A 15,115-nucleotide genomic window follows, 5' to 3' on the forward strand; every position below is an offset into this window, starting at 1 on the left:
CAACTGTCCTGTATAAAGCCATGATTCCCCAAATCAGCTCTATGGGCACTCCCATCTCCTGTAGTCTGCGCATCAGTCTGGCTCTCGGTACTGTGTCAAAAGCTTTGCGGAAATCCACAAAGCAACAATAAATCCTCCTGCCATATAATCTGCCCTCCTCAATAATAGCTCGAGTGTCAAGATATGGTCAAGAGTGGAGAAACCTCTCCTGAACCCTGCCTGCCCTGATGCACGTATGCCCTCTCTCTCTGCCCATCTACTCAACTCCTGCTCAAGAATAGATGCATATAATCTAGCCAATGTGTGACCAATCATGATGGTACGATAATTCCCAGGAAGCATGGGATCCCCTGACTTGAAGATAGGCACAATCGTGGACATATTCCAAGTCTCAGGAAAACCCTCACATGGCTTGGTTGAACATCATAGCAATAAGCTCTGCAAGCATATCTCTGGCATGAATAAAGTGCTCTGCTACCAAACCATCATGATCATATGCTCTCCCAGTCCTCATCCTGTCAATAGCTTTCCTTACCATCTCAGCAGTAAAGAAAGCACATGTCTCGATGGGTCTGGCAGGGGCGGCTATCCTGGTGCTGCTGTGTACAGGGATGTTGCATACTCACCCCAAATCTCTGTGGAGGTAATGGCTGGTGATGGTGAATGCTCATGGAATAGTCTCCATGCCTCGCCTGAGTCCTGCTGACTCATAAATAACTGATACAAATCCCTCTCTAACTGAGCAAGATAAGCCCTCTTCTTCCGTCGCACTAGGTGCCGGAAGGTAATCCGTGTGACGGTCTATGAGTGGTAACACCCATGAGCACCTCTCTGTAATCTGATCCTCATCTCTCTCCACTCCTCACCATACCAACTGTTCTGGGGCATGTTCCCAGATCGTCTTCGTGTAGGCTGACTATGGGGATATGCCTCTGATGCTGCAGCATGAAGCGTCTCTATCAATATCTGAGTGAGCTCATCTAATGGCCGTCCCGGCTCCTCGGCACATAAGCGTCTGTATATCTCATCCGTGTACACAGTGTCAGTCTCCCTCGTAAAGGTATAACGAGTGTGTGTGGAGACCTGTCCCAATGGAGCGGTGCTGAACTGAAATGTGAGAGTGAAGGACAAGATAGCATGATCCACTGCTATTCCAACCGGCCTAGTGCCTACCATAAAATCCTGAAAAGAGGGAATGAGACTGGGCTGAGCCATAACATAGTCCACTGTACTAGCACCTTGCCGATGTGGAAAGCTAGTGAAACCGCCCGATGTCGGGAATCTCTGTAGGCCATTCAGGATGGCCAATCCATGTGCAGTCCCCATGTCTATCAAATACCGCCCATACACTGTATGTTCCTCATCCTCTGAGAGTCTAGATAGGCCCATATCCCTAACATCAAGCTCCCTCAACATCTCCTCTGAGGTATCATAAAATACTATCTGGTTATGGGCGGTCCTGGCATTGAAGTCCCCCAAGAGAATGATGTCACCATCCCTGGAGAACTCCCAAATGTCATCATTCAAAATAGAAAAGGGAGACGCCCGCTAGGTGATGCATACACTGATGTACTAGGAGCAAAATAGCATATAGCAATGTAGAGATATCTGCCCGTCTCTGCCCTCAGTCTAACCCACATGTACCTAGCGTGCTCATCTCTGCGGACTATATGTATCAGTGGTTGTAGCTCCTCTCTAAACTATACTGCCAGTCCTCCTAAGCCCCGTCCTCTATATTCCGAACGAGTCTCCTGTCTACAAGCTGTCTCCCATCGGTATCCACTAACATGTGGCATGGATTGTCCAGGAGCCTGATGCGTCTCACAGTAGAAGATGATGCGTCTCAGAGAGAGATTCACGACTCAAATGATGTGATGGTTAGTAATTTCTTCAATGAAAGTACAAGACCTTTATAGGTTCGAAGGTTCTCCTCCTGACATCATTGCTTATGTCAAACCACACACAAATATCTATATATTATTGTGACTCCTCTAAGAGGTGGTTCACACACATACACAAACACATAACTGACCCCTCTAAGAGATGGTTCACATGCATAGGTGAGACCATGATTCCCAACAATCCCCCCCCCAAGGGATTACCTCATATTGTGTCCAGGATAAATTTGGGCTCTTGATTTCTCATGCCAGCTTTCTTGGTCAAGGATAAATCACATGGCTCTAGTTTCCCAAGCCAGTTATGGGATCCAAAGAGTTTAGTACACAAGATCAGGTCACAGTTAACAACACACAACACAAACTTGGACTTTTAAAAAGCCCATTCATCATTACAATAGTTTGTTTCCTCTGTGGAAAGCTCTGTCTCCTCAATGATGTTGGCATCTCTCTTTTTGTGGAAGCAATACTTTTCATTGTGGTTGTTTTTCCCACAATGTTTGCATGGCTAAGTGGCTTCTTTGAGTAATAGTTTGTCTTTGCATGGTTGTTTCTACCACAAAGGGAGCACTTGATATCTTTGTAGTTATTCTTGGTGAAGAAGGAGATGTCCTCCTTGCTTCTCTGTTCTTCATCTTCTTCTCCTCTTCCTTGAAAGAGGTTATGACCCCTTCCAAGGTAAGATTGGGCAAGTTCTTCAAGGTGGTGATGAGATTCCCGTAAAGCTCATCTGGTATAGACTTGATTAGCGCGGCTACAGCCACATCTTCCTCAACCTTGGCTTTGAGTGCAACAAGCTAGTTCATCACGGACTTCATGTTATTCACATGAGCGTCAAAGCTCTCATGTGACTGCATTATGCATAGACCATAGAACTCTATTTGTAAAGAGACTTTAGGGTTCTTTCCGTGTGCTCCAAAGAGCTTATCTAGCATCTCATAAGCTTCTTTTGAAGTCGGGAGATCAGGAACATGGTGTATGAAATTGTCAAACAGGCTTAGGGCTATGAGGTCAAAGGCTTTTGATCCCGGAGCTTCCAAGCATTGTGGGCTCATCTTTTGCTTCAGCCATTTTCTTGTCTCCTTCAATGAAAGGCCAAAGGCCTTCTCTCATCAAACTAATTTTAGTTTAGTTTACTAGGTATGGGAATTATCCTTGTTAAATCTTTCAATGAATAGATGAGAGGCCATGATAGTTTGTGGATATGGGAAGGTCTTAGCGAAGGAATAAATCCAATGCCAATGTCTAGTTCCTTATCCAAAAAAAAGGCCCAAAAATTAGGGTTTCTAAATTCAGGGTTTTTTGAAATGATGCTATAGGAGGCTATAGCAACATCTTAATGTCATGTATGTGCCCTCAATTTTAGAAAATGGTGGTCCAGCTAAACAACAAAATGACATACTCGAGCAATAGATTTGAAGAAAGGGGGGAGCCTGCAAGCCTGCACCAAATCGACACAAAAAAAAACGTCTCAAGAAGCTACAGATTTGGGGCTTTTATCATTTTTTAAAAATCTATCTTAATCAAAGCATTAATTCCAAATGTTGAGGTGTATATCCACATGGCTAAGTCATGCTGGTTGGCTACGTGGAGGTTGTGTTTGATGGTTAGCTGGTTATGCAACATTGACGATAGTGTTGACAATTGAGCTAAAGCCGCTCACTATTGGTGGGAGTACACGTGGCACACAGCTGTTGCACATGGACGTGTTGGAGCAGGTGCGCTTAGGCGAGCAGAATGGCTGCTAAGCGACGGGCTGTGCGTATCCAACAATGGGGAACATGCGGCAATAGGTGGCGGGTGTAGTAGGCTCTGATACCAAATCTAGAAAACACATTGCTTTTAGCTAGGGTTGAAATTATGGAGGGTTGAAGAAGCCAGCCACCATGGCTATGGAGTGTAAATAGTCGAGAGAGAGAGAGAGAAAGAGAACGCTGCCGATCTACCACACATTGGGTGATAGAAAGGTTAGCCCATTTTGTTTATTTACTCACACACCCAGTGAAGAACGATGTTTTAATGTCGTAGGAACAATCCCAAGAGACCAAACAAGATCTATCCGACAGGAGTGAGATTCAAACACAAGACGTGTTGAATAACAACTCCATGAGCTAACCGATCTACCACACATTGGTTATTATGTGATGGTTATTAATTTCTTCAATGAAAGTACAAGACCTTTATAGGTTCAAAGGTTCTCCTCCTGACATCATTGCTTATGTCAAATCACACGCAAATATCTAGATATTATTGTGACCTCTCTAAGAGGTGGTTCACACACACATACACAAACACATAAGAGGTGGTTCATATGGCCTATAACCTCTTCCATTGCCTTAAGGTTTTGGGGTCTGGATGGCTAGACCAATTTGTGGAAACCTCTAGTTAAGCATGCATTGGCGTGAACACAGTTGGGATGGGTGACCTCCTGGGACTTGGTCCCCCACCCAATCTACAACATGGTATCAGAGCCATGGGTTGAAGTGTAATCTCTGAGCCACGAGAGAAGCCAAGTTGAGCCTCTAAGGCAAGAAAACATGGACAAGTTCAACCTTTGAGCTAAGAAAAAGTGGATAAGTTGGCACCAAGGGGGGTATTGGGAAAAGTGGTGGCAAGTGTAGCACTAGGAGATTTCCACAAAATGGATAGACTGGATGTCCTCCATCACCTTAAGGTTTTGGGGTCTGGATGGCTAGACCAATTTGTGTAAACCTCTAGTTAAGCTCACATTGGACCTCCAATTAAGCACGCATTGGCGTGAACACAACTAGGATGGGTGACCTCTTGGGACTTGGCCCCCCACCCAATTTCCAACATCAGAGTGTCAAGGTTTGATGGAGGAAGGACTGCAATTTTTTCTCATTAGGGCGTGGAGATCCATCGCGAAGAACCCCATCATCAGCAAGGTTTTCACCTTAGGTTTGTGTTTTCTTCATTAAGGTTGCATTTTGCAAATTATGCACCATATAGCTCTTGTGTGGGCAAGGGGTGCTTAGCCAAAGAGCAAGAACGAGAGCCAAACGCACCACGTAGAGGTCGGACAGAGCAAGTAAGGCAAGCCGGCTTATTGGTGATTCCAACATAGCTGAACAAGGGTTGAGGAAGGCACATCAAAGGGGGACGAGTGGTGGGCACTCAACACAGGCATGAGGCCGGCTAGAATCAGCATTCAGTAAGGCTCTTTGCACAAATAGCATTACCATCATAGGGCCCCCAACCACCCTGTGTGAAAGGACACCATATGGACATCATTTTATCATTATGCCTTGTACTTGTGGTTGTAAACATACAACCTTATCATTCTAGCACATTCAACATCATGTTGCTCTACCACCTTTCTCTCTTTGTGCTGATCCCTGCTCCCATTTCTTGCACGTTAGGGGTAAGCCTAACCCAACATGTTTTGGAAAGTGTTGCTTATGGTAACACCATTTATGCATATTTTCAATGAAGAATAAAAGCAGAAATTTGACTATGAAGTTCAAAACATTATTAAACTCAACAAGGGTTGGAGATTTACCCAAGTCAAACCAACCAACAACTCACAAGCTTTGCAATTGCCATGGAGAATATACATCTGAAATGGTTGCAAACACGGATGGATTCTAGCATGGACAAAGGTCAAGGCAAAGGTGATTATAATTAGTCCAATGGTGGACAACCTCCCAAAAAAGATATCAAAAAGTGAGAAGAGGCTTTTGAAAAGAAGTCTTAAGTTCCAGAGCCTTAGAGTCTCGACTCTCCTCTCACGCCTCTTGGAAATAGCGACTTAGATGTGCACAGATGTTGCACACACTCAAAAGGGGCTTGACCACAATCTAAATGGTTGCAAACATGGATGGATTCTAGCATGCACAAAGGTCAAGGCAAATGTGATTATAATTAGTCCAATGGTGGACAACCTCCCAAAAAAGATATCAAAAAGTGAGAAGAGGCTTTTGAAAAGAAGTCTTAAGTTTCCAAGCCTTAGAGTCTCGACTCTCCTCTCATGCCTCTTGGAAATAGCGACTTAGATGTGCACAGATGTTGCACACACTCAAAAGGGGCTTGACCACAATCTAAATGGTTGGCAATCATCCTTATGTTGAAAAGCAGTGTGAGAGTCCATACCCGGTATCTTTGGTGCTTTTTCTTCTAAATTTTGGAGTTTGATATTTGCCTTGAAATTTGTAGAGGCCCCTCGACTCTTCCCAATGTTAATTTCTTCTTAGAATTGGAACAATATAAGATGAAAGTTCAAAATAATCTTCCCATTAAAGGAGATCTTCAAGCTCTCGGAATTCAATTCGCAAGACACTCGAACGTCGCTCTTCTCCATGAGCGTACTGGTGTACCATTGAAACATAAAGGAGAGATGGAGATTCAACAAAATTTCAGAATTTAAACTAGCCCACGAACAACACAAAAGCAATAAAAACAAGATGAATGACATAAGCATTGGGTACAATCCTCCCCCCCCTCCTCCCCAAATGTGAGTGACTTTGTTACATTCCTAATGGCCTAGGGTCAAGGCTAGGGACGTGTGCTAATCTAAGATTAGGATTAGGATTAACCCATGATTAGGATTAAGGCTTAGCCAAGGGCGTGTGGGTACCTGGAGGGTTCACATGTGGGCTAAGGGCGCTAGCAAGAAGAGGTCTCGATGGGCTATGGGTGTCACCATTTGGCCACCCAATTGGTCTACATGTGCTTTCTCATCATGTGTATACATTGGACTGGTGTCTATGGCAGTTGTATATACTGGGGATTGATGCCACTCATGTGATGCTGTGGCTTTCCGTTGGGTCTTGTGCCTCTATGTACATGCCTAGAAATGCATGGTGGATTGGTGCTCCATTGGGTCTGGTACCTCGTGTACTTGCATGGAGCACGTCTATTTTGGTATAGTCTCATGAACGGGGATTGTCTATACCAATGTTGCATTGCATAGCATATTTATGTGCTTGCTTGCAATTGAAATTGCATGCTGTATTTATGCTTGCTTGACCAATGTGTAGTTTCGGGTAAGGGGACGCTTGCCCGCGAACCGTGCGTGTGAAACTGTCTACTGACATGGTTATGTGGCATGTGATAGGTGGTAAGTATTAGTCATTAACCTAGTCTTAGGAATTAGCACTAATTTATAAGTGACTGTGTACACACTACATTAAGTTTTGGGCGACCAAAACTCACTTATAAATTATGACTAGCTCGGTGTTCACACATACTAATATCCGGAGGTGGATAAAACCCGATGTCAACCGCCCAGACCTTATCCCCTTTGTACAAAGGGAGTAACCAGCTGTCTGTTCTAGCTTGCTCCACAAAGCACCTACCTACTACCTAGAGTGGACAACTCACCATCTCACTCTTCCCTCTCTCTCTAGAAGAAGGCGCCTCCTTCATGAGGCATTTTGGGCTATATTTTCTGCACTTTTTTCTTCCCAACTCCATATCCAAGTTTGCTAGGGTGTTTCCCAAGCTTCCAAGAGTGTTTCCAGGTGCTATTTACTCTCCTACACACTTCCAATGAGACTGAAATTCAGCAAAACAGCTCTCTTTCTTGTTGTAATTTTTGGTCTTTTTGTTGAAAACTTTGATTTCAGCCTTCCTTTCTTAAGTTGAACCATAGGGGAAGCTTTCCGAGGGTTTCCTTCATCCTCTTGAAGACTTCTGTTGTGAAGAATTGCGACAAATCGAAGCTTTTAACACTCCAAGCACTTCCATCGCGAAGATTTCCGCTGTCATCAACTCTACTTGCAATTGGTAAGCTTTTATGCTTAAATATGGAAGCAAGTAGCAGGAGGGAGGAACCGGGTTACAAGATCACATACCCTGTGTAGTGTTCTCTTGTCCTACGTGCTCTCTTGCAAATTGTTGCTACCATGTGTTGGTGGAACAATAGAGACCAGATGGTAGGGAACATGGACACTTGAGAGGGTAGTGTGAGTTACAAGTCTACACCGACAACCACTTTGTTTTCAATACTGTATTCATATGCATTGGTATGGAAATTTGGTCAGAAATGCCCATGACACTATGTACTTGATTCTCCCAAGATCAATATACTTTATTTGAGGGAGGGGCCAGCCGTTCCGGCTCATTGTGCATGTCTTGTCAATTTGGCAAATTACTTCTTGTATTGAGCATGTTGTCCATTAAATCTTGGTGTATTTAAGTGTATTGATTAGCATTGTGATTAACCAAGTTACATTGGTATCAGAGCATACGGTTCTCTTTCATTTCTATCGTGAAAGACGATCACCGTGAACACAAGCTATCTCACAGTTAGAACACTATGGACAGCCATATAGTGAATGTTGAAGATGCTAACACAAGAGGCGGAGACAATGAAATGCATGCCTCCAATGCTTTACAGGATGAGCAAATTCATGTGGTGCACAATAGGGAACATGAATATGTGGGACAGCCATCCCATGGCAAAGAGAAGATGCAGGAAGAAGAGTCCGTAGTCTTGAGGGCTGAACTTACTCGTATACGGCCTCTTCTCTATGCACAACAAGAAGAATTGAAGCTCTACCGTTGCGAGGATCCATTGGTACATGACCGTTTGAAAACCAAGAAAGCTGAATCTTATATGGATCATGCAATGGCAATGATTGCTTTTAAGAGTTGCACATGCAACCGAGGGATGCAACACGTGCATACTTGGCTCGTACCGAGGATGTCTATGCAGAAAAGGTAACCATCCCACATGTCTTGGAATACCCACAGGTGCCCGAATAAGAATTTATGTCTAAGAGGATGAATCTCCATGGCACATGCTATGGGAGAGGAACCGTCGGCAACTTCATGCCATGCAGGAGTACCTTATGTAGCCCATGAAGGATACAATGTTTATGGCAGTGGCCAAAATGTATGTCAAATGCCATTGTCGGTTGAAAATATGCATGCACAACACATGCAACATGGGCTGCAATTTTTTGTTGGTGTAGGTATTCCACGTATCTCTCATGCCACTCATGCCTTCGAGTGTGCTCGTGAGGAAGAAGCTATGACTGAAAATGCACCAATGCATGTTCAGGAGCCAGCCATGCCTTATGCTTACAGGGCACATGTATCTATGCCTTATGCATCACCTTTTGCTCCTAAAATGATGCTAGTCAGAGGGGCTGTCCCAATGAACAAACATGGGGGAAAACATGTTGAGATGCAGGCACATGCATCAAAGTCTCGTGACTTCAAAGCCGGAGCATATCATAAGAAATATGATGCATCAAAGGCACTTGCTTTTATTGCCCAGTTTGATATTGCTTTCATTGATGAGGATTTCACTTAGAAATCCATGATCTCGCATGTAAGTATGTTCATGAAAGGCACTACTGTCCATTTATGGCTCATGGAGAAGCTCTCACCGAATCTTGTTAGATCATGGGAAGAGTTCAAGGAGAGATTCTATGTCCAATTCGTGCCTCCCAATGCATTGAATGAGATAACAATGAAGTGCGATTGGGTGAAGCAAAACGAGGGGGAAATAGTGAATGCATATGTACAAAAGTTTTGGAAAATGCTTTTGGAGATGTCTCCATTTATGCATGTCACTGAAGCGAAAAGGAAGAGAAGGTTTCAATTGGGATTGCAACCCGTGCACAAAGCGGGACTACAAATGTATCCTGGTCACATCTTACACCAACTAATCGCAGTCGCCACTGCCACTGCCACTGAGCAATTGGAACTCAAATTGAGTCAATCCAACAAGGCTAAACCCTCATTTCAAGGCAAATAGAGGGTCCAAACTTGCAAAATAATGGACGGCCACCTAAAAAGGACCAAAACCAAGATAAAAATGGTCCAAAGGTTGAAAATAACTCTACCAAGAAGCGTCCCTTCAAAGTGAGAGACTATGGTCTCACTCCGGAGCAAAAAAAGCAATATATGAGTGAGGGAAAATGCTTTACTTGTGGTAGCACCGAGCATATTGCAAATGCATGTCCAAACAAGAAGAAGCGTGATAATGCAAATGCATCAAAGCCCAATGTATATATGGTTCCGGACGTGCAGGGCAACACTTCACATGATAGCAAAGACAGGGTTGTATGTAAAGCTTGGGGACAGCTTAAGGATCGACCTGCTTTGGGGACAGGGTTGTATGTAAAGCTTGGGGACAGCTTAAGGATCGACCTGCTTTGTTCATGTTTGATGATTGTGCAACTGAGAACTTCATATCTACATAGATGGCAGTTGCTTTGGGTATTGAAGTGGAGGACATGGATCCTTGATAGAATGCGTAGCGGAAGAAGGGAAACTGGAAACACAGGAGAGAGAGTGAGATAGAGAGATGGAGAGGAAACACAGGTATGGACCTGCTCTCAATATCATCAACCAAGAATACATGTCCCGAGCAAGAGGGGAGAAGGCCTCGTATGCGAGGGACTGCGGCAAATAATGCTAAGCAATCAGTAAAGAATGAGGGAGGCAAGCCGGCTATATATATGCCCATATGAAGGCAGCTGACTAGGAAAAAAGGTCCTCCATGACTAGGGAAAAAGGCCCAAGACTCCATAAAATGGGGAATAAAATGGGAAAACATATGAGGGGTGACCAGCCCCTCTAGCTAACATGGTTAGTCCTAGAGGCTAAAATAGGACACCAAACAGGAAGCGATCAACAAGGAGATGATGTCTAACACCCTCTCTTAGCACCGGATGCTGAGTGAACTCCAAGAAGCCAGAGATACCTTCCTCGATCAAAGATGAAAGACTGCAGAAACAGGTACCAAGAAAGCTCCACAAGCAATCTCTTCAGCAACTCAGCTACAAAAGCTACAGAACAAGCTGCCAGGTACACCGCTCCTCTGGAAGAAAACAACCATGGAGGTTGCGACTGTTAGAAGTCATCTCGTGTCTATACACCAGGGCCTTTGTTGTGGGTTTGCCCGCCCTTATGAGGTGTTTTATCATTTTTCCACACTCCCCGTATTTTTTTCCTATTTTTTCCCATTTTTCCTAGTGGTGGGAGGGCTGCCAGATGATGCCAGGAGCACCCCAGTGCTGGCCGACTGGATCTTCATCAGTCGTGGGCTTTAGGGCTGCTGGCCGACTGGTTTTCATCAGTCGTGGGCATCTGTATGCTGGTCGACTGCGTTTATGCAGTCGTGGGACTTTTTCTACGGTCGTGTGCAGTATTTCTGCTGGGGCCGACTGCCCTATCAGGGATGTATATATAGCCCCTCAGCCCCCACCACTTTCTCATTCAGTTTTTCCGGGATCTTGTGTATAGAGAAGAGTTTACACACCTATCTCTCTGTGTTTCTTGTGTTGTTTATTTTTTGCAGTCTACTTGCTCTTGTCTACCCAAGTTTGGTTATCATTTCCGCTGCATATTCTGACATGGTATCAGAGCCCTAGGCTCTAGGAGATCTTGGGCGTTTTTCTGAGCAAGAGGGGGAGCAACAGGTTGCTGATTGGTGGACTGTTTCGGGCTGAACGGGAAGAGGAGGTGCAAGAAGAAGGCGGGCAAAAGTGCTGGACAGCCACTTGCAGATTTTCAGTTTTTTTTTTGCCACCCACACACCCTTTCAGGTTACTCTCCGCGATGGCAGATTTATTAGAGATGGCTGAGAAGCACGTGAAGATTCTGACTCTCCCCACGTTCCCAGTGGATCGTCAGTTGGACAGGTCCAATTACGGCATCTGGAAGGTCATGATGGAGTCGGTTCTGGAGTCATATGACCTTGCTGATTTTATTATCATAGGGGTGCCACGGCCGGAAGCTGAGGAAGGGGAGTTATTATCGACGAGGAAGGACCGAGAGGCACAGGCACACATGTGGGATCGTGTCAACGCCAGGGTCCGGTCGTTTATTTTCCTCAATTGCACACCACAAGTGATCAACCATGTGAAGCACATGACGCTGGCGAGAGGCATACGGGAGCACTTGGCATCTTTGTATAACAGGGTGTCACCCATGAAACGGATATCCTTGGAAGTGCAGATGCGGGTTATGAACCCTGCAAAGTCTTCGACGATGCGGGAACACATTAACAAGCTGCAGGCCCTTCAGCAGGAAGTCCTTCAAGCTGGGAAAGAGATATCATCCGAAGATATGGCCATCACGTTACTTTCCCACTTGCCTGGTCAGTATTCTGCTTTCTATTCCTCGTTGATCACAAGTGGCAGGCTCAGCACCATTACTTGGGAGGAGCTTGTGCCAATGGTCTTGGACCAGGAGGAACGTTTCACGAACCCTCCTCACGACGGAGGTTCGGAGGCCTTAACTGGCCAACGGTCGAAAGGTCGTAATACCAACAAGGGCAAAGGGAAGGCTTCACTGGAGAAGTCTTCTGAGAAGAAGCCTGATCCAGAACGAGAGAAGCTGAAGGCCAAAAGATCTTGTAATGATTGTGGCGAGAAAGGCCACTACTGGAGGAAGTGCCCTAAGCGGACAGGGAAGAGTGCTGATTCCTCAGCCTCAGCTCCTGCGAAGACTCCGGCATTTGTGCACTTGGAGATGGTGGACTCCGATGCTTCATCATCTTCGAGCGAGGAGGCAGTTGGCTTCACCGCGAAGGATACCCGGGAATGGATTCTCGACAGTGGTGCTTCCAGGCACATGACTCCAGCCCGTGACTTCTTTCTGGATCTGAAACGGTAGTCAGGTCGTATCTTTATTGGTGATAACTCCACTATTCCGATACATAGTGAGGGCCAGATGGAGATTATTCCCGACGGCAAGGGGGGCAAGCATGCTTCCCGTGTTCTTTATGTCCCTGTGCTGGGTTTTCATCTTCTGTCAGTGCATGAGGTATGCAAGACTAGCTTTCGGGTGGAATTTGAGGAGCATTCAGTTGCTCTAAGGGACCGTGAGACAGGCAAAGTTGTTTGGGAAGGCGGTGTGGAGAATGGCATCTACAAGCTCTCTGTACTCTCCTCATTGATAGGCTCTCAGGTCCGAGATTTGTGGCACTTTTGTTTTGGCCACTTAAATGTGGATGCTTTGCGGCGCGCCTTCTGGGACCAAATGGTGGTTGGCTTGCCAGATGTTGGTAATAGGTAAGGACGCTGCAGTTCTTGCATACGTGGTAAGCAGCACAGGGAATCCTTTTCGAAGCAGGCTTCTAGGCGGGCTTCGAAACCATTGGAGTTGATTCACACTGACTTGTGTGGACCACAGCAGATACCATCCTTGGGAGGATCTCTCTACTTCATGCTGCTTGTTGATGATTGTACCAGATTCACGTGGGTCTACTTTCTTTCCCAGAAGGACCAGGCTTTTGCTCGGTTCAAGGATTGGCACGTGATGGTGGAGAAAGAGTCTGGATTTCAGGTCAAGACTCTCAGGGCTGATAAAGGAGGTGAATTCTCCTCGACTGTATTTTTCCGGTTTTGTGCAGATCATGGCATCAAGAGGGAATTGGCCAATACCGGATCGCCTTCGGAGAATGGAGTTGTTGAACGTAAGAACAAGACTGTGGTAGAGATGGCGAGGACCATGCTCGAGCATCGTGATCTTCCTCGTCCACTTTGGGGTGAGGCTGTGGCAACGGCTGTCCATACCATTAACCGCTCTCCGACGACTTTTGTACCCCATATGACTCCATTTGAGACATATTTTGGTAGGAAACCCAATGTCTCGCACTTCCGTGTCTTTGGGAGTGACGCGTATGTACATATACCGAAGAAGCAGAGGGGAAAGCTTGACTCCAAGTCCCGCAAGCTGGTATTTGTGGGGTATAACTCTCTTTCCAAGGGATACAGGTCGTATGATCTAGAGAGGAACGATATTGTTGTCAGCCGGGATGTGGTCTTTGACGAGCATGTTCCAACATCCACTGTCGAGGAGCCGCCACTTCTTGGAGATCCAGAGGAGTCTGATGGTGATTCCCCGTCTACTACTCCAGTTGATCCACCTCAATCATCACAGGAGGTTGAGCCCGCAGCTGGAGTTGAGCCCCCGCGACCACAGGAGGCTCCACGATCTGTTCGAGTACCTAGGTGGTTGTTAGACACCCTTCGGGAGTCAGGTGTCACGGAGCTACCCTCCGAGTGGATCACGGAGGACGGCCCTCGAAGATCACATCGAGTCCGAGATAAAAGCAACACGGCGGAGCTTCTTCAGGTGAACTATGCTTTGATGTCTCGTATCATGCGGGATAAAGAGCCCACTTCCGTAAAGGAAGCCCTTTCACAGGATACTTGGAGGAAAGCCATGCAGGTGGAACTTGATGCCATCGAGAAGAACAACACTTGGGAGTTGGTACCGAGGCCGTCGAAGCGGTCAGTCATTGGTGTCAAATGGGTCTTTAAGACCAAATACGCATCTGATGGGTCGGTGGACAAACACAAAGCCAGGCTTGTGGCTAAAGGTTACGCTCAGTGGCCAGGCATCGACTACGAGGATACCTTTGCACCGAGAGCGCGGATGACCACGATTTGGACCGTTCTTGCCCTTGCTTCTTCTCAGAGGTGGCCCGTGTACCAGATGGATGTAAAATCTGCATTCCTTTATGGTGACCTGCAGGAGGAGGTGTACGTTGAGCAGCCTCCAGGCTTTATTGTTCCAGGATCGGAAGTCTAAGCAGGCTCCCAGGGCTTGGAATCAAAAGATTGATTCCTTCTTTATTCGGACTGGATTTCAGAGATCGGTTGCAGATCCGAACCTGTATCTCTTTCGCGAACGCGGCATGGTCACACTTATCATCCTTTATGTGGATGATCTCATTCTCATCGGCGGTCATGTGGAGCACATTGGAGTGACGAAGGCTGCCTTGTCAAAGGAGTTTGAGATAACCGATTTAGGCTTACTCCACTTCTTCTTGGGATTGGAGATCTGGCAGACCCAGAGGGGGTTTTTCGTCTCTCAGCAGCGGTATGTTCATGAGTTGCTTGAGGCCTTTGGGATGGAGAACTACAAGCCTATTACTTCGCCGATGGACCCGAACACAAAGTTAACCGTTACAGATCCTTGTGAGCCAGTTGATGCCTCGCAGTACCGGAAGTTGGTTGGTTCATTGATCTGGTTGCTGAACACCAGATTGGACTTGAGCTTCTCCGTGGGGCTGTTGAGCTCTTTTATGTAGACGCCATTGAAGTCTCATTGGGACGCAGGATTGCGGATCTTGCGGTATCTGCAGAGTACAAAGGATCTGGGACTCTTTTACACAGGAGGGAATGGAGTCAAGCTCCAAGGTTGGAGTGACTCAGATTGGGGAGGAGATCCAAACACGAGGAGATCTACTTCAGGATACAGTTTTACCCTCGGCTCAGGAGCAGTTTCTTGGA

The sequence above is a fragment of the Cibotium barometz genome, chromosome 50 (genome assembly GCF_041138505.1).
Source record: "Cibotium barometz isolate CiBa-2024 chromosome 50, ASM4113850v1, whole genome shotgun sequence".
NCBI classification, from domain to species: domain Eukaryota; kingdom Viridiplantae; phylum Streptophyta; class Polypodiopsida; order Cyatheales; family Cibotiaceae; genus Cibotium; species Cibotium barometz.